Consider the following 21,380-nt stretch of genomic DNA (forward strand, 5'->3'; position numbering starts at 1 on the left):
AGAAAAATTCAAGTAGCCACAAAAATAAATTGAGTAATGAACTTCCATGCATCCATCACCCACTTCCATCAATTATCAATATTTTTCATTTCATTTATGTACCCATTAAAAATTTTTCCCCTATATATTTTAAAACCAATCCAGACAGCAGGTTATTTCATGAGTAAATATTTAACTATTCATCTCCAACAACTGTTTTTGTTTGTACCTACGACTATGGCATGTCATACTGAACAAAATTAGTAATTCTATAATATCAATTAATACTCAATCCATTTTCAAATTTTTCTATGTCAGAAATGCCTTTCTATGGTTGGCTTGTTTAAATCTATTCAAACTAGGGTTTTACATTGCAGTTGGATGTTCTTTGTCATAAATCTGTTTATTCTGTGTGACTCCCTAGTTTTTTAAGACATTGATTGGTTAGAGACCTTCTCCAAATTTAATGTGCATGTGAATCACCTGTGGATCTTGTTTAAATGCTGAGGCTGACTCAGCAGATCTGAGTTAGGTCTGAGATTCTACATTTCTAACCATCTTTCAGATGATGCTGAAGCTGCTGAGGGCTGGGGAGACAGGGGGCCTTACTTCGAGTAGCAAGGCTATAAGAATGTCCCACGTTCTGGATTTGGCTGAGTCCACCCCTTGGTGTTGTAGAATTTGTTCTAACCCCTGTGTTATCTATAAATGGGAGTTAGATTTTAGATATAGAGGCTTGATTTAGATTCAGTTTCAATTTTTTTAAATTTGGTAAGAGTTTTTTAGTACTTGAAGTCATCTACTTCTTATTGTATCATATATTTTTTCATATAAAGAGACATGCAATGCTCTATTATTCCATTTTTAGTGATGCCAAGGTTGATCAATGGGTTAAATCCGAAGTGATTCTGATTCAGAAGTTCCATGAATGAGAAACTGCCTTGAAATAAGATTTTGGTTAAAAATGGTGGCAATATCGTCTGTTTATTATGTGCTTATTGTGTGTCAGGCACTATTTTAAGTATTTAAATACATTAAGTTACTTAATCCTAACAATAACCCTAGGAGGTAGGTACCAGTATTAGTTCCCCATTTAAAATAGGGAAACTGAGTCTTGGAGGAGATGTTAACTAACTTGCCCAAGATCACACAGCAAGTAGCTGGCAAAGCAGGATTCAAACCTAAGCAGTTGGGTGCTATTTGCTGCCTATCAATTAAAATACGAAAGTCTTGGGGGAGAGGGTAACTATTGTTTATACCACCTGGCCTGACTAATTGGCCCATTTATATTCTGCAAGCTGGTATCAATTTATACACATTCATATAAACAGATTCCCCTTGTCTTTTCCAGAGTAGGTTTTGATAAGGGGGGAGGAGAAAGATGGCAGTGAAGTTGGAAGTAGAAGAATAAATAGGAAAGAATTAAGCAAGAGGGTAGGAGAAGCAGAGAAGAAAGGGGGACACTCAGTGCTGGGAAGGATAGGATATAGGTCACATCTACCTAATTCAAATCTGTTGATATCTCAGACCATGCCCTGACTTGCTGTGTAAATTAGCCAACTGCAAAGTTAGAGGGAACACAGTCCACACAAGACCACTCTTCCTTCTGGAATTAACTGTGAGTTTGCAGGGAGTTCCAAAACCACCCTCATGTTTGATAATTTTCTAAAGGGACTCACAGAACCCACTGAAACCATACTTGCATTTATGGTTTATTACAGGGAAGTTTACAGATTAAAATCAGCCAAGGGAAAAGATGCACAGGGAGGGCAGAGTCCAGGAAAAGAACCCAACATGGAACTTGAGTCAACCTCTTTTCATGGAGTCAGGATAGCATTATTCTTCTGGCATCCATGTGTGACAATACACATGGAGTAGGGAAGCTCACATGAGTCTCGGCATTCAGAAGTTTCAAGAGTTTTCAGGTGCTTCCATCATGCAGGTGTGATTGATTGCTCACAGGGTTGATCTCAGTCTCTGATCTTCAGCCCTTCTGGAGGTTGACTAGCACCACTGATACCAAAGCCCCAATCCTAAAGCGTAGTGTTAATACCTAATGAGGCCAGCCTCCACCCTGTGGCTATCTGGTGTGGCCAGCACTTACTCAAAATCACATTGTTGGGCTATCCTATGTGACCCAAGGCCAAGGCAAACAAAGATACTCCTATGAGACATGACATTCTGAGGACTTAGAGATTATATCCCAGAATCCAAGGGCAAAGGGCAGACCTCTTTTAACCTCTTTTTGAACAAGATTAAATTTTTTACTATACTATCATTATAGCAGGAGAGGAGGCCATAACCTGCTCTCTAGGGGTACCACTTGGGGTTCCTCAGGAGCCAGTTCATCCCTCCTTAGGGAGTGAAAGACCATTCTTGGGCTTGTTCCAGAGTTAGCCCAACACATGTGGGTGGGGAGAAGATGAGCCGTGTGAGAGGAAGGATTTTCCTTCTTTGTGTCCCCATTCTGTTAGCACATTGGGCAAGTGGTGTGTGTAAACATTGGGTGAGCATTGCAAATTCTATATTTTATAAGTTAATTTTTCTCAGAGGGCCTGAGATACTAAGCCAAAGAAAACCAATGCCATAGTTGATCTTAGCAAAAGTGGCGAAAAGAAATGATTAGGCTTGAGTTGAGGGATTATAAAATTAATGGACATTGTGGAATCTTAGTTTTCTACTGAACCCTCAGAAAAGTGGTGATGTTGATTTTACAACTGGAATTAAAAAGAACTCAAGGTCACTTAACTCTTCCTCTTGCCTACTAGAACTTCACTTAATCATCTCAGGAAGACAGCAACCTCTCCTAATTACAGAAACTCTCAGGAGAATCTGTTAGATGGGGTTCTTTGTCACCCTATCAGAGATAACTGCAAAATGTGCATTAACCATAGGCCACTGAGCAGATACCCCACTGCCTGCTAGGGTAGTAGCATTTCGGCACCCAGATGGAAAGTTTTATCCTAAGCATCTGCCTTTGACCAGCGGAGCGAGCTTTGATGATGGATCCTTACCAGCAGAAATCTCGTTTCACTCATCTGTATTCTCAGTGCCCAGCTCAGGGCTTGGCAATCAGTAGGCATTGCCTGAGAGCCTTCAAAAGGAACCCTGAACATTATGGTTTCTATGTAAAGACCTGCTGTGTCCAGGTTAGCCTTAATTTGGAAAACTCTTTTTAAAAATGTATTTTATTAGTTACTGAAGTAATCCAGACTATGCAGAAAAAAAACAAATGGGCAAAGTTAAAACAAAACAGGAAGGCTGTCATGGCATAAAATGTTGGGAAATAGTTGTTTTAATTTGTTCTCAAGGTGCTGAAGTATCACTGCAATAATAGCCAGTTGAGGGGCTGATGGGAAGAAAAAGAGGAGATAATGAAAAAAATAATAACATAATGAACATAATAGAATTATTAATAAAACTTATTAGCTTAATTAGATTAAAATAACAATTATTATTTATTTATTTTTAGTTTTAAGAAACCTATTAAGTGATGGGGCATTTTAGCCTTCTTGGTCCTTTTATTAAAAAAAATTATTGAAATATTTCACATGTAAATGAAATCATACAGTATTTTTCTTTGTCTAATTTATTTCACTTAGCATAGTACCCTCTAGATCCATCCATGTTGTTGCAAATGGCAAGATTTTTTCTATGGCTTAGTAGTATTCAATTCAATCTTTTTATGGCTTAGTAGTAGTTTTTGTGTGGACAAACAATTTTATTTCTCTTGGGTATATACCTGGGAATGGAATTGCTGGGTCTTATGGTAACTCTATGTTTAATTGTTTGAGGAATAGCCAGACTATTTTCCAGAATAGCTGCACCATTTTACATTTCCACCAGTAGTGTATGAGGATTCTGATTTGTCCACATCCTTGCCAAAACTTATTTTCCATTAAAAAAATTTTTTTTCTTATTATAGCCATCCAAGTGGTCTCTTATTGTGGTTTTGATTTTCATTTTCTTCATGACTAATCAGGTTGGGCATCTTTTCATGTGCTTATTGGCCATTTGTATGTCTTCCTTGTAGAAATGTCTATTTTTTATTTTTAATATTTGATTCTCCTTAAGCTTCACCTGAAAAATGAGGTTGTAATGCCTAGTTGTTAATAGAACTAAGTGAAATGGTACATATAACCATTTAGTTTGTGTCCAGCTCTTAATTAATGATTCTGATTATTGTCATCACTCACAACTCTGAACCTCTGTTTCTTCATCTCTGTTGTCCTGAAAAATCTGTGATATTTTTCCTGCTATACCACAATTATAATATAAAAGTAATCACTGGCATTTAACATTAAATCATGTTCTGTGCTAAGTCCTAATGAATAGATTTGATTCCTGCAGGCTGCAATCTTGATATCTGATATTGACCCTCCCCAGCTTGAAGCATTAATGAGAGTGAAATCGAGGACATCCTGGAATTCATTCGGAGGCACAGTGTGTAACCTCAGATTCTACATGTTACAAGGATGGTATTAAAAGCCTGTAAATGGAATGTCACACCAAGAAACCTCAAGAATTAAGTATAACAAGACTTAAGTAAAACTGTAGTTATAGTTATAGATGGAAGAACAATGCCTAGCACAGCTAACTCTTGTAATAATAAGAATAATCACTTGCATAGCACTTACTTTGTGCCAAGGCCTGTTATAAGCTATATATAATACACTTTTTTAATCTTTACACAAAATGTGGAGTAAATGAAATGAACAAATACTTAATTACTGCCTCCCCTGTGCCAGGCCCTGTGCTAGATGCCAAAAGGACAAAGCTTCTACTTTCAAGGACTGAAGTACACTGCGGTCCTTGAAAGAAGGAAGTGACATGGCTCAAATAATCCCATCAATGAATGTAGATTACACTGAGATGGGAGCCATGGAGAAATGGACATGGTGCTGTGCAAATGTATGCTGGAGGGGCATTGCTTTTCTGGGGAAGTAATAACTGAGCTGAGAGATGAAAGGAGTTCATTGGTTGGGGTAGAGGAGTGAGATGCAGGAGGGAAGAGCATGAGCCTATGTCCTGTGGCTGGAGGAAGCAAGGTGAAGCTGAGAAACTGAAAGGTCAGGGTGGCTGGAGTACAGAGAGCAAGGGAGCTTGCCATGAAGTGAGCAAGAGCCCTGTAAGCCTCAAGAAGGATTTTGGTCTTTATTCTGACAGCAATAGGAAATGATTAAAAGATTGTTATTAGGGGGATAACATGACCGGATTTCTGTTACTGGGGCTGCAGTGTGGGAAAATAGGGAAAGGGGCTGAAGAGGACTGGGGAGACCAGCCTAGACAAAGACTTAAGTGAGCAAGTTGGACAGGTCCACCTTAATAAGGTGGATGACGCTGCTGGCATGATTCACCTTTGTAAGGCTTGGGTATTCATCTTCCCAGTCATGCTGTGGGCTGTCTTCCAGGTGCCAGCCAGCATCTGACAGGAAAAATCAATTTTCCGGACACATATGCATATGTCCCAGACACAGAGTGTGGAAATACTGAGCTCATCCAGGATTCTATTCTGTTATAAATCTGATAATGCCTGAGATATAGCTCCTCTCTTGGTGCCTTTTTAGCCCTAGGCATCCTGCAGGAGCTAACTTTGAGTCCATCTCTTCCTTGACTTCTTTTCCCAGCTCTCTGCCCGCTTTGATCTCTCCTCTGAACTATCGGATTTTGTAATCTATTTCTAGTTTGGGCTTTGCAAGGTCAGGGCTTAAGAGTCTTTATTGCAGTTGGACTGCCTGCTTTCCCCAGGTGAATATACCTTTTTATGACCTCATGTTTCCAACAGCTGGGTTCTCCACAGGGAAAGTTAACTGGGAGGGATAGCAGCATCTATTTCCACTAAATGATACCCAAGAACAATAAACATTAGAATTACTTTTATTAGAATCACCGAACATAGCTTCTAGCTTATATGAATAATCATTGAGTTTAGATAGATAATTACCACTACCATTGAGATAGAGGCTTCCCCCCCGCCACCCCCACTTTTGGTCTGTTCTCAATGCTGTAATATGAATACCTAGAAAAGTGCCTGGCACATAGTAGTTGCTCAATAAATGTTGGTTGAATGAATGAATGAGTGAATGAATAGCTGAATGAGTGAATGGAGAACTTTCTACATGTCAAGCTCTGTTCTAGGTGCTTAACTTGGATAATTTCCCTTAACCCTTATAGCAGCCCTAGGAGCAGAGTTTATTATTATCTCTCTAAAGCAGTACTGTCCAACAGAAATATAACATGAGTCAGGTATGGGGTTTCAAGTTTTATGGTATAGCTACATTTTAAAAAGTTTTAAAAAGGTAAAATTAATTTTATAGTCTATTTAAATTATCTAAAACATTTAACATGTAATCAGTATAAAATACTGATAAGATATTTTGCATTTTTTTGTGCTAAGTTTTTGAAACCCAGTGTGTATCTCACAATTACAGTGCATCTCTGCTCAGAGTGGCCACAGTTCTAGTGCTCAGCAGCCACATGTGGCTCCCAGCTACCGTATTGGCAAGCAGAGCTCTAGAACTTAGGATGGTTATTTTGCCCAACGTCCTAAGTTAGCAAGTGGCAGAACTGGACTTCAAATCTAGGCCACTTGGCTCTAGACTGTGGTCTTAATCACATGCATGATGCTTTCTAATGAGCTACCTTCAAGGGCAGACTTAAGAAACACTTAGATATAAGGCAACTTATTAATCCTTAATCACTATCAGGTTTCAGTAAATATAACCCAGTAAGTCTCTGAGGCATGAACACAAGGTATTCTTCCGGTTTCTGGTGAAACTTTTCTCTCATTGGCCTCCTCTGGGGCTTGCTGACGGATCTAGGACTTGAGGCCACCTTTCTGTGATAGGTACCAATGGTACTAACAGTCTGTTCACTTTGCTTAGACGATTGGGAGAAAAGGAAAGCTTTTTTTTTTTTTTCCTCAGGGTCCTTTATTACAGAACAAGTGATTTACCTTGAGAAAGCAAATAACATTCCAACCTGTGAATTCAGAGTTAATGAAAGCAGTCTCTGTCTTTGGAAACAGTAGTTGGCAAATCTGCTCCAAGGAGTTCTCCCAAAGAGGGGGTAAGGGCTAGGCTGCTGCCAAGATGCCAGACCACAGCCCCCAGCCCTCACCCTGATACAAAGGATCATGAGAGATTACTACAAGCAACTATATGCCAATAAAATGGACAACCTAGAAGAAATGGACAAATTCTTAGAAAAGGACAACCTTCCAAGACTGAACCAGGAAGAAATAGGAAATATAAACAGACCAATCACAAGCACTGAAATTGAAATTGTGATTAAAAATCTTCCAAAAACAACAACAACAAAATCTTCCAACAAACAAAAGCCCAGGACCAGATGGCTTCACAGGTGAATTCTGTCAAACATTTAGAGAAGAGCTAAAACCTATCCTTCTCAAACTCTTCCAAAATATAGCAGAGGGAGGAACACTCCCAAACACATTCTATGAGGCCACCATCAGCCTGATACCCAAACCAGACAAAGATGTCACAAAAAAAGAAAACTACCAGCCAATATCACTGATGAATATAGATGCAAAAATCCTCAACAAACTACTAGCAAACAGAATCCAGCAGCACATTAAAAGGATCATATATGATGATCAAGTGGGGTTTATCCCAGGAATGCAAGGATTCTGCAATATATGCAAATCAATCAATGTGATACACCATATTCACAAACTGAAGGATATAAACCATATGATCATCTCAATAGATGCAGAAAAAGCTCCTGACAAAATTCAACACCCATTTATGATAAAAACTCTCCAGAAAATGGGCATAGAGGGAACCTACCTCAACATAATAAAGGCCATATATGACAAACCCACAGCCAACATCATTCTCAATGGTGAAACCATTTCCTCTAAGATCAAGAACAAGACAAGGGTGCCTACTCTCACCACTATTATTCAACATAGTTTTGGAAGTTTTAGCCATAGCAATCAGAGAAGAAAAAGAAATAAAAGGAATCCAAACCAGAAAAGAAGAAGTAAAACTGTCACTGTTTGCAGGGGACATGATACTATACATAGAGAATCCTAAAGATGCTACCAGAAAACTACTAGAGCTAATCAATGAATTTGGTAAAGTAGCAGGATACAAAATTAATGCACAGAAATCTCTTGTAGTCCTATACATTAACAATGAAAAATAAGGAAGAAAAATCAAGGAAACACTCCCATTTACCACTGCAACAAAAAGAATAAAATACATAGGAATAAACCTACCTAAGGAGGCAAAATACCTGTATGCAGAAAACTGTGACATTGATGAAAGAAATCAAAGACGATACAAACTGATGGAAAGATATACCATGTTCTTGGATTGGAAGAATCAACATTGTGAAAATGACTATACTACCCAAAACAATCTACAGATTCAATGCAATACCTAACAAATTACCAGAGGCATTTTTCACAGAACTAGAACTAAAAATTTCACAATTTGTATGGAAACACAAAAGACCCCGAATAGCCAAAGCAATCTTGAGAAAGAAAAATGGAGCTGGAGGAATCAGGCTTCCTGACTATGCCACAAAGCTACAGTAATCAAGACAGTATGGTACTGGCACAAAAACAGAAATATAGATCAATGGAATAGGATAGAAAGACCAGAGATAAACCCACACACATATGGTCATTTTATCTTTGAAAAAGGAGGCAAGAATATACAATGGAGAAAAGACAGCTTCTTCAATAAGTGGAGCTGGGAAAACTGGACAACTACACGTAAAAGAATGAAATTAGAACACTTCCTAACATCATACACAAAAATAAACTCAAAATGGATTAAAGACCTAAATGTAAGGCCAGATGCTATAAAACTCTTAGAGGAAAACACAGGCAGTACACTTTTTGACATAAATCACAGCAAGATCTTTTTTGACCCACCTCCTAGAGTAATGGAAATAAAATCAAAAAAAAGAAATGGGGTCTAATGAAACTTAAAATCTTTTGCACAGCAAAGGAAACTATAAACAAAACGAAAAGACAACCCTTAGAATGGAAGAAAATATTTGCAAACAGAACAACTGACAAAGGATTAATCTCCAAAATATACAAGAAGCTCATGCAGCTCAATATCTAAAAAACAAACAACCCAATCCAAAAATGGGCAGAAGACCTAAATAGACATTTCTTCAAAGAAGACATACAGATTGTCAAGAAACACATGAAAAGATGCTCAATATCACTAATCATTAGAGAAATGCAAATCAAAACCCCAATGAGGTATCACTTCACACCAGTCAGAATGGCCAGCATCAAAAAATCTATACACAGTAAATGCTGGAGAGAGTGTGAAGAAAAGGGAACCCTCTTGCACTGTTGGTTGGAATGTAAATTTATACAGCCACCATGGAGAACAGTATGAAGGTTCCTTAAAAAACTAAAGATTGAACTACCATATGACCCAGCAATCCCACTACTGGGCGTATACCTGGAGAAAACCATAATTCAGAAAGACACATGAACCCCAATGTTCACTGCAGCCCTATTTACAATAGCCAGGTCATGGAAGCAACCTAAATGCCCATCGACAGACAAATGGATAAAGAAGAAGTGGTACATATATACAATGGAATATTACTCAGCCATAAAAAGGAATGAAATTGAGTTATTTGTAATGAGGTAGCTGGACCTAGAGTGTATCATACAGAGTGAAGTAAATCAGAAAGAGGAAAAACAAATACCATATGCTAACACACATATATGGAATCTAAAACAACGGTACTGATGAACCTAGTGGCAGGACAGGAATAAAGACACAGATGTAGAGAATGGACTTGAGGACACGAGTGGTGGGGAAGGGAAACTGGGACGAAGTGAGAGAGTAGCACTGACATACATACACTACCAAATGTAAAATAGCTAGCTAGTGGGAAGCTGCTGCATAGCAAAGGGAGATCAGCTCTGTTCTTTGTGACCACCTAGAGGGGTGGGATAGGGAGGATGGGAGGGAGACTCCAGAGGGAGGGAACATGGAGATATATGTATACTTATAGCTGATTCACTTTGATGTACAACAGAAACTAACAACATTGTAAAGCAATTATACTACAATAAAGATAAAACAAAAAAAGGAAATAATTACATTTATACCATTTAGTGCTCGGTCATTGTTCAGCTTTCTATTGCTGTGAAACAAACAACCACCAAATTTAGGGACTTAAAACATCCATTTTATTTATTTCATGATTTTGTGGGTCAGGAATTTTGGAAGGGCTCAACTGGGTGATTCATTTCATGGCTGGGGAAATATCTCCTTCCACGATAGCTTCTTCATCCACGTCTGGTGCCTCAGTACTTCTTAGCCTCTCTTTCCTTCCACGTGGCATCTCATCCTGCAGGGTTTCTCCAGCATAGCTTGGGCTTCACAGAAGGGTGGTTTCATGGTGATTGCTATTCTTGCAGAGTGATTGGCTTCTAAAAGGTAGGATGCAGAAGCTGCCAGGCCAGTAAAGGGCTGTGCTTGAAACTGGCACAGTATCACTTCTGCCATGTTCTGTTAGAGCAGTTACCAGACCCATCCAGATTCAAGGGGGTGGAGAAATAGAGTCCACCTCTTGAGAGGATATGTTGAGGTCATATTGTTTATGAGCATGTGGGGTGGGAAATACTGTTGCAGTCATCTTTGGAAAATACTATCTGCCAGTTATATGACATCTTAAGTGGTGTCCTTTTGTCTCATATTTGTCTCTTTTCTACCATTGAGGTTACAAGAATCTTCATATGCTTTCTTTTCTCTTGTGTTCTGTAGAGGCCAACAGCCCCAAAATAAACACTTAACTATTATTGATTTGCTGAAAAAGCATACAAAGATAAACTTATATTTGAAGATTTAGGAAAAATATAAATACTTTTATATTTATAGTTTACATAAAAACTAGTTTTAGCCAAATAGTTCACTTAGTTTCCCAATTTAATTTTGTTTTTCCCTTACTGTGCCTGCTCTTCTTACTTCTTCCTAAATCACCCTTCTAGACTCATATTATAGCCATCTCTTTCATGAGAGCTTCTCCAGTTAACTCAGCCTGTGTGATCTATCCATTTTCTCTATCTTAGCCATTTGTGCTAATTACGAAGGTATTTTCTCTCAGTTCCAAACCCACCCTTCTGTACCCTGCTTTGTGATATTGAGCCAGCATCTTGAAAACTAGATTTTCCTTCTGTAACTGTCTTCCTATTAGGTTCCACAATAGGGGGACACCAGAATGTAGGAATGGGAAGGAATGGCCTTGCTTCTTCCTGTTTGCTTGTTTTCTCTGCCCAGTCCTCAGCAATGGTTGCTCACCCTGGCAGCAGTAGCGAGTTCTCGTTTCCAGATCAACTATCCACAGTGTGGTCCCTCAGGTGCTCAGTGTCCTCTCCCTGGGAATCTGTGTCCTAGCTCCACTAGGCCACTCCTCAGAGCTCCTACTACCAGCCCTGGAGGGTAGTGCTACCCCTCCCAGGGGTCTAGGTCTCAGCTCCATGGGTCCTTTTCTCTAAGTTATCTGATATCCCAACTCCTTCCTCTTGTTCCTCAGCCCTAGGGATGTTAGTTGCTTCCTGAAGTTACTATCTGTGTGTTAACAGCTGCATTCCCTTTTTGTTTTCACCACCCTTCAAATCTCTTTTATTAAATTTTCTCTGCTGAAATACCTAGAGTGGTCTCTGTGTTCCTGACTGGACCCTGACTGGTGCACTCACTGTCCATAGTCTCGATTTGATAATTGTGTTCTGTTTTGTGACATGTTCTATAGCTGCCCTGAATTGTTATTTACATTTTTAACTATTATTTTCCCACATTGTTCTTGCTTCTCCACTTTATATTTTAAACTCCTTGAGACAAGAGACCATATCTCATCGTTCTTTGTGCTTTACATAACATGTATTTTACGTGGTGTTTTGTACTTAGTGAGTGTTCCTGGCTCATAGTAACTGTGTAATAAATGTTTATCAAAGTTTTGAGTGGAGTTGGCAATCCAGGATAGCAGATGTGGAGTCCAAGGCAATGGTCAGGGCAAAGGGATTGATAGCTCATAGGGATGGAGATGTATCCCAGCCAAGCTGTTATTAATTGTGAGCGGCTGGTGGATGCGACACCATTATAGGATGGTTGTCCCAGGGTTGTGAGTTTGGGAGGTCACATTCTGTGTCAGCTGAAACACTTTAAACCAATATTTGAAAACACTAGGTTCCTTGAAATAATTTTCCCCTCCAGTTGAGGCATTTCTTCTGGTTGACAGACTTCTAGGTTACTGAAGTCCCATATTTTATTTGTTCAGGTTAGTTTTGAAACAGCTTGTTTTGAGTACACCTCTCACCAAGGTTGTGAAAATTGAACTTATTTAATTGAGATATTTAAATTTGGACTATTGAAGTGGATGTGGGATGACTTTTGCTTTGATGTTAGTGACATTGTTTTTATTTGAACTTAAAGAATAAGGAAAAAAACTCTTTACAGTTATGTTTAATGGTCTTCTTTCAAGACAACATCTGTGATTGTTTATGTTTCAGCATTTTATGGTAAAGTGGAAATTACCTTGTTAAACTGGTTTCTATCTTTCCCCCAAGCAACCCAAACTTTCTGTTTTGTCAGAGTTTAATTTCTCCAAAACATTACTTTCCTGTGTTGAACTTCCAAAGCCTGTCTTTTTTTTCTCCTAGGCTCTCATATATTTAATGGAGTTGACTGAACAGTTAGTTAAGTCCTACCTGATTCTTGACTTTGCTTTGCTCACCTCGCTGTGAGTTTTAATAAAACATATTTAATCATGTGTCAATGTTTGGATAATGGAGATTTTCATGATATCTTTTACTTTCTTTTGGTCAAGCAAACGTATTGGTTAATCTATGACATCAGATCACAAGATAGAAGGCATCAGAATGAACTTTTCTTATTTCTTTCTTATTAATGGTTCTTGTCTAGACATATGTGTCATTTGGAAAAGGATTAATGGCCACATTAGCATCAACATTAATTGCAAGCCCAGTCCCCTGAAGAGGTGCCTCTCTGCTGAGGATCAGAATAAGCAGATAAAATTATAAACTCTAACCCACATGGCTTTCTTGGTATTAAAAAATACAAATTTAATCATCTCTTAAATTTAGCACAATTTAAGGATCATGTTTTGTTTCATTTTGTTTCAATCATATTTTAACTTGGGGAACTACGTCCATGAAACAAAACTGATTACCATTCATCAATATGCAATTTTATGCAGTTGACTACACAATCGTCCCAGCACCTCTTCTTTTTGCCTGGAAAGGTGATTCATTTTTTGTGTTCATCAATAATTTCAATGCTTTAATAATGTTTAGTACTTTCTGATTTTAGGATCTGATTTAAAATAAATCTAATTTATTAAATATTTAGGGTGCTCACACAATTGTTTGTGCATCGGGAATTAGTAGTGTAATCCATGGAGGAGTAAATCAAGGCACAGAAGGAAACTCTGTGGGCTGTTTTAAAGTTAAGAGATGCCTTTATAGCTTTCAAAAGTGTTTGAAAATTAAATGTTTGATTTATAAGGGCTGTGTACACAACAGGGCTCAAATTATTCATGTATCATTTGGAAAATGCAAAATGCTTAATGTTCTGACATTATGTGATAATTGCTATTCTAATATATAGTGTCCATTAAATCTTTCTGGGAGTGGGTGAGGGTGGCATTGATGTACAGGAGCACATGCTTCGTGTGCTAGTAAATCATTCTTCTGTTGAATTAAGGCCAAGGAGAGAGCAGTGAGTGGAACTTAAAGTGATATTACAGTATCTGGTACTGTTCTAATCAAGCAACTATGTAGCAGTGCTAGTGAAAAATGGGTAGAAACATTAAAAATCCACTAAGGAGAAAATGCAATCAGAGATTTATCAGTGATGCTTTGTGCAAGGTTTCCAGGAATCATGGTCATCACTCAGGAGAGTTGCTTTTCAGGGTTGATGCCATCTTAATTCTCTCTTTTGTGTTGGTACCCCTCTGATGACATGCATTTGAATCACTGCTCTTTGGGGGTGCTTATTCATTAATGAGCTAGAGTCCTCCTGGCTCTATCACTAGCCAGCTGGGTGAACTTGAACATGTGGCTTCACTCTCTAAGCTTCAGTTTCCATAATAGTCATAGCTTGTAGGATTCATATGAGTAAATGCGATAATTTGCGTCCAGCACCTAGCATTGGGTCCGGCACACAGCAGTCACTTGATACTGTTCCTATTACTGTTTACCTTCTGCAGATACCTGCCCACAGTTATTTTGACAAAGAGTGAAAGGGTTCATTGTCAAAGGGACTAGGGAAGGAATTAAGGAAGGACTACGAAATTGGTGACTTTATCCCCATAATGCCAGTGTAGCAAAATGGAACTCTTCAAGTAGGCATGAGGATGTAAAAGGCCCAAACCAAATTGTGTAGGAACTGGTTGGCTAATTTCAGTTCTTCTTTTCGAGGTGTAGAAAGGAGCATGTACTCTGGCCTCTACTGCGGAACTCATTTTCTGCCCTTGGCAATATAGAACTCAGTACACGGGGGAAGGGGAAGTGTTCCTTAGCTATAATCAATCTCTTTTCTTTTCTGGAAATCAGAAGTCACGAAAGTGGGCAGTACATCTCAGTTTAGGAAGATGCTGTATGAATATGTATTGGGGGTGTCAGGGTGAGGAGTAAGAGGGGACAGATTAGGCTAGATATTCTATGTCAGTATTAGGATGATGAATTCGTTAAGTATCTTCAAGAATAAGGAGTATTTACTCTGTTACTTACAATATAGGAGAAAACCCAAAGATGGGAAAAAAATCATGGATCCCTTGTTCCTGAGGATCTTATCACCTAATGGATGTAGGGTCTGAGGGGTTCCAGGAGAGAGGCCCTCACACACACACACAGAGGGAATGACCTACCTACATCTGAGGAAGGTCATGACACTACTCACACCCATCTGGATTTCTTTGTACTTCTTGCCTCTTCTTTGTCCTTTGGTGCCAGGATTGTTGAAGGCCTGGCATGTTGGTCTAGGCTGATCCTACAGGGAGAGAGACCCCAGACTCCAGTGGAGCTAAGGTTACTAGCAGATCTCTTAAAACAGTGGCTCTCAAACTTTTTATCCTCAGGACCCATTTCCACTCTTAAAAATTATTGAGGACCTTGAAGAGCTTCTGTTTATGTGTTGGATCTATTGACATTTACCATGTTAGAAATTAAAATTTATTAATTCACTTAAAATAGTGCTAATAAATTCATACTTGTTAACATTAATAGCATGTTTTAAGCAAAAAATAATTACATTTTTCAAAAAAATTAGAAGAGTAGCATTGTTTCACTTTTTGTTTCTAAATCTCTTTATTATTTTTTATTTTTTTGGCTGAGTTGGGTCTTCGTTGCTGCCGCGCAGGCTTTCTCTAGTTGCGGCAAGCGGGGACTACTGTTCATTGCGGTGCGCGGGCTTCTCATTGCAGTGGCTTCTCTTGTTGCGGAGCATGGGCTCTAGGCACGCAGGCTTCAGTAGTTGCAGCACACGGGCTCAGTAGTTGCGGCACGTGGGCCCTAGAGCGTGTGGGCTTCAGTAGTTGTGGTGCACGGGCTTAGTTACTCCACAGCGTGTGGGATCTTCCCGGACCAGGGCTCGAACCCGTGTCCCCTGCATTGGCAGGTGGATTCCTAACCATGCGTCACCAGGGAAGTCCCTAAATCTCTTTAACGTCTGGCTTAATAGAGCACACCTGGGTTTGCAGATTGGCTTCTGGACTCAGTCCATTGTGATCTCACACATTAAGTTGGCTCTGGAAAGCTCCTCTGTACACTCGTGAGAGGATGTGAGTGCAAAAGGCAAATAACATCTTAGTATTATCACGGAAATAATTTTGACCTCACAGACCCCCCTGTGATGAAGCCTGGAAAGACACTCCTTTAGCTAATTTCAAAGGAGGGAAGAAGGGGGGTTATTACCTCATAGTTTGGGGACCTTCAGGAAATTGGCAGCCAGTGTCAGGGCTTGGAAGTAGGGCTGTGGCTCTAGAATCACAGCCCTGATTCTGCCACTTACTTACTACCTGTGTGACTTGGGAGTTATTTAACCTCGTATGCCTTTAAAATGGAGCTCCTGAAAGGACCTGGCTGTAACGGCTGTTGTGAGTCTTAGTGAGATAATGTAGGTAAAGTGTTTAGCTGATAGTAAGTGCTCAACATTCGCTTTGTTTCTTTGGTGTTTATCACCATTAAGGTGACAGTCCATTATGAACCTGTTTTCACATGTACCAAATGAGGCTGTTCTGGATGGTCCTGAAATGAAGATCTCACCCGGCTTTAACATTCTGTGATTTTGCTCTGAAGCCTTCCTTTCCCACATTAGAGGTGGGAACTAGCGGGGAGGTATATACAATTCTAGTGGTAAGAAAAGCACTTATTTTTCTGTTGTTTTTGATAATTAGCCACCCTTCCCTCTACCCCTCTCCTGCTAATCTATTTAAAAATTTCAAGGGCTTTAAGAATAAAACTTGGTGAAAAAAATTGTTCTTTTCTTGGGAAAAATTAAATTTAGCTCTTTCATTTGGAGCCAATATAGATAATAGAGCAAAGAGAAATTTAAAAATTTGTTTCCAGGTCCCATGGTTGTTTCAGGTCAAGGTCATAATAGGGTTTATCTCATGTGTAAATTTAATTGAAGGGTAAATGAAATGATGCTGAGAGATTTTGCTGACTCCTCAGTTTACAAAAATACACAGAGTAGGTAATAGACTTTTAATGGAAGAGGAAAGTAAGGAGTCTGGATTCATGGAATGGGGCAGAGGAGGGAAAATGGGTGAAAAAGCATTTTGAAAAGGCAAACATTAGACCTGCGGTTTGATTGAGGACCCAGATCAAAAGAAATCAATACAAATGCCTTGGTTTATTTTTTTCCCCTCCATTTTCACTTAAGCACCAGTTTCTAATACAGTGAAAAGCAGGAGCAAACATTAGAAAGGAGATAAGACAAATGGTCTCAGAAGTAATAGGAAGTACAGCACGTGTTGCATGCTGCTTAGTTTAAGTTTACCGGAGCCTTGCTACAGAGCCCTGAGGGAAGGCATGAAGATTTGCATATGAGGACTTCATTAAAGGGGGATTCTTAGAGGATATCTTGAGAACATCACAGCTAAAACACTATTGCTTGATGTGGGCTTGCAAGGACCTTACAATAGCAAGGCTTGACTTTGGTGTGAAAATGTGCTAGAATTCAAATCACAGAAACTTGTGTTGATAGCAAGAAATCATATCACGATTAGCAGACACCATGGAGTAATGCTAAAATTTTATACTTAGAGGTAACTGTCAGGATAGCAGCTTCAGAGTTTATAGATAGAATTTTTGACCTGATATGATATGATATTGGTAATTTTGGTACTACTGACATTACTAGAGTGATACTTAATGTCGACTTTTCTATCAAAAGCCATTTGATACGATAATGGAAAGCAGGGGTCTTGTAGGGTGAGAAACGAGCTCACGTTGAACGAGCAAACTGCTTCTGACAAAGACAGATGTGTTTGTGCTCAAGGGAAGAGAATAACAGCTATAATCAGATAGACTGGGAACTCTTTTACTTGTGGTAATCACTGGAAAAATGAATGATATTTTTCATCCTTTTCAAAAATATGTAGATCAGAAGGAGCTGAATCTGGTTTGTTGCCATTTGCGACCTAAAACCATTATCTCTTGACCTTATCCCATATAGAACTAGAAGTCATCACTTGCAATTTGTTTCATCATCAAAGCTGTTATCTGCCTGAGTCTCTCATCTGTCTCAGAAAGTATATGGAAAAAACCCTATCATGGCAGAGGGACACACATGCACCCCATGGGTCCTTCTTTTTGTGCTGAGCAAATATGTTCCCAGTTCTGGCCCCAGACAGTTCTCCTGAACTGGAGACACTAAACCTCTGGCTTATGCTTCCAGAGATCTGGGACATGGTTCCGTGGTTACCTGGTGCTATGGCAGATATGTGCCCTGATGACTGTGTCTGGGATCAGGCATCCAGGCTGGTGTCCATTAAAATGGAAAGGAGGGATGAACGGTGAGAGAAGCAGGAACAACTTTTCCCTCTGAAGGACTGAGTGAGTTGATCTCTGCGGCAGACAGACTTCTGTTGATGCTATTGGAAGATGCCTAGCATTTTCTGGGCAAATAGTAGGTGCTCAAGTAACGGTTTGATTGAAGTCCTCAGATGGTACAACAGAGCAGGACACACCCATGTAATATGTTCCTCTGATGATTAATTCAGAGAAAAGGCTGCAAACTGGTTTCTTTTCTCTGTTTACACACTAGACAATCTGCTTCAGGAAGAAAATGATGACATTTAAATTCCAATACTGTCTGTCCTTTGCAATAACTGGCACTTTAGCAAAACTCTGCTGAAATAGGAAGGATTGTAAGAATGTTTACCTCCTTGAAACTGGTGGAGAGAATTGAGAGAGGAGGGTTTCCGGTATCGACTTCAGCATGGATTCGTGAAAGTAGCTTAACTTCTCTGTCCTCACTTTTCATCTTTCAGAAATGAGATGCTTCCTTGTGGGAGATATTGCTAATGCTTACCCATATCCAGTTCTTTTCACCTTTTGGGTGTGTAAGAGGTTTGCACTTTCCAACCCATTTTACAGTTTGGTGGGACCATGAGACCAGTACTGGCCAATGATTTATAGGCAGAAGTAATGTGTGTCATTTCCCTAGGAGAGCATTTCATCGCTAGCGGGAGACCTCCAGCTTTGTTTTGTCCATGCTGTTGCAACCAGGAATGTTCCAGCTGGTGGAGCTTCCATCAGCCTGGGTACCAGTGAGAAGATATGGAGCAGAGCTCTCTTCCCACCTTCACCTGTATCAGCATCAATGCATGCTGGACATATAATGTGAACAAAGAAGAAAGTTTTGTTTCAAGTCTCTTGGATATGAAGGCCAGTTGTCACCACAGCATAATTTAGTTTATTCTGACTGATACATGCCTATTGCTTGATTCTTTAACTTGAGGATTATTTCATTAGTTTTTATTCCTTTTTCAGTACACATGCATCTGGTTCTCAGGCTTTAGAGTACATCAGAATCATATCCTTCTGGTTCAATTTGCAGATTTCTGGGCCTTATTTCCTCAGTATATCTGGTGAGAGTTCCAGGAATCTCCTTTTTAAAAACAACAACAACAACAACAAAACCAGGGTTTTTACATGATTCTGATTCAGGAGGGAAGACCACGCTTCCAGAAATGTTGTAAATTTGTGTCATGCTATGAAGATTCTGGCTATTATTTCTCAAGTTCTCGTAGACAGACATGTTCAGATATTAGTAAAAAGCTAAAGGCATTTAGGACAGCAATAAGTGTAATGAATATAAAATTCACCAGCTCTGTTTCAAGGCTGCATGAAGCAGAGATAAAGTGAAGACACGGAAGTGGTGATTAATAGACCTGACCACTTTCTAGATGAGAATTCTAAAGATTATAAATCATTTGGAAATTGAAGAGATGACCTGGAAAACAAATCAGAATTAAGAAATATCAAGTCAGGGGCTTCCCTGGTGGCGCAGTGGTTGAGAGTCCGCCTGCCAATGCAGGGGACACGGGTTCATGCCCCGGTCCCGGAAGATCCCACATGCTGTGAAGCGGCTGGGCCCATAAGCCATGGCCACTGAGCCAGCGCGTCCAGAGCCTGTGCTCCACAACAGGAGAGGCCACAACAGTGAGAGGCCCGCGTATCGCCAAAAAAAAAGAAAAAAGCAAAGAAATATCAAGTCAGAAATGGATTTGAAGAAGTAAAAGTAGAAAGCATTGAGACATTTCCCTCACAGTTGATTTGGGAGGGAGGTGGAGAGCGGGAGCCACGGAGACGTTAGAGCAGGGGGAGGAGGAAGCTGGGTTTAACTCCACTTGTGGGCTTTGTTCTAGACCTAGATCTCTCAGTTTGACTCAACATCTTGATATAGTACCGCCATTTACAAAGATTATGGTTTTCTATGGATTCAAAGGAGGTGCTCTTTAACCCTCTAGAGGTGGGTTTTACTGAGTTCACAGAAGGAATTTGCTCCTCTAAATTTTGAAATAAAAGACTTTTTGTTAAGATAATGATTTTATTCCTTTCATCCAGCCCCCAGCTATCTATCGTTTCTCATAGTACTGGAGAGACTATAGACCTGTGTGCTATAGCATTGCACCAATTCCATGGAATCATTTAGGGATCCTTCCTCTTGTAGTTTATCATGGGTGATGGGGTGACTACTCACAACTAGTAAAAGTAGCAGTGGAGACAGAGCAGGCTGCAGTATGGTGTCTCCAGGCAGTGTGGTCTTTCTGACCTGTGGGGTCTACTTGCTCCAGAATTGTGTCTAGAGAAGAAGAAACTTCCCAAAGCAGAATCATCCATTAGAAATGGAGAGGGGCTTATCAGGGTTTGGATAGAAAGAAGTGGGGACAGTACCCACCTAGGACATTAAATCAAGGAGACAGCCTAGCAAAAATGGAGGTGGTTCTGCCAGCTGATATTTGAGGTGTCCTGAAATCATGGTCTTATACATTGAGCCCCTCATCTTCCCCATCCCCTGTTATCTTCAGGGAAAATCACATGGGGTCCGCTTGTCCCCACCATATCGATATGCTGCTCAGTCTGTCCTTGAGTGGTTCCTTTTCCCATGCAAGGTTGCCTTTGCTGTTCCTTGTAAACAAATGTTATTTGTATAAACATTTGAGAAGAGGGAGTAGAAGTGGTAGGCAGCAAAATTTGCTTGGGTTCTATACTGAGTGTGGGCCTGGGTCCTTCACTCTGCACCCTCACCTCTACCATGAAGGGGTTCAGAGTATAACATGCTAAAATATACTACTTTGTTATAGGATTATTTTGAGCTGAAGGCAATTGATTAAAAGCTCTCTGCCTTCCCCCTATCTGCTTTAGAGTAGAATATAAATTTCCCTTATTAAGGTGTCTCCCCCCACCACCATTCCTCATACCAGGAAGGTAATAACAACCTTATCACTGGAGATGGATGACACCAGAAAAAGAGTCTATACAAACAAACCTTACTAAATACCCCTTATCTTCTATCAGTTTCCCCATATATTTGCCTTCCCATAATTTGCTGCCCCTAGAGGCTCAAAGTCCTCTTCTTGTCACTTCTCTAAAAAATTATTGTTCTTTGCTAAGCTTCTATATGAGCAAGTTCTAACCATCCCTTTGAATTACTCATCACTGAGTGCTCCTGTGTGTATGCACGATGCACATGTTAATAAACTTCTGTTCCTTTTTCTTTTGTTAATCTGTCTTTTGTCAGTCTGACACACAGGGCCCCAGCCTGAGAATCTAAGATGGGTAGAGGAAATATATATTTTTCCTCCCCTATAATGCCATATCCTCTTTTTTCATGCCATAGTTTTAATGAATTTTAACTCATGTAATT

Source organism: Lipotes vexillifer, unplaced genomic scaffold, assembly GCF_000442215.2.
Source record: "Lipotes vexillifer unplaced genomic scaffold, Lipotes_vexillifer_v1.1 scaffold641, whole genome shotgun sequence".
In the NCBI taxonomy this organism is placed as follows: Eukaryota; Metazoa; Chordata; class Mammalia; order Artiodactyla; family Lipotidae; genus Lipotes; species Lipotes vexillifer.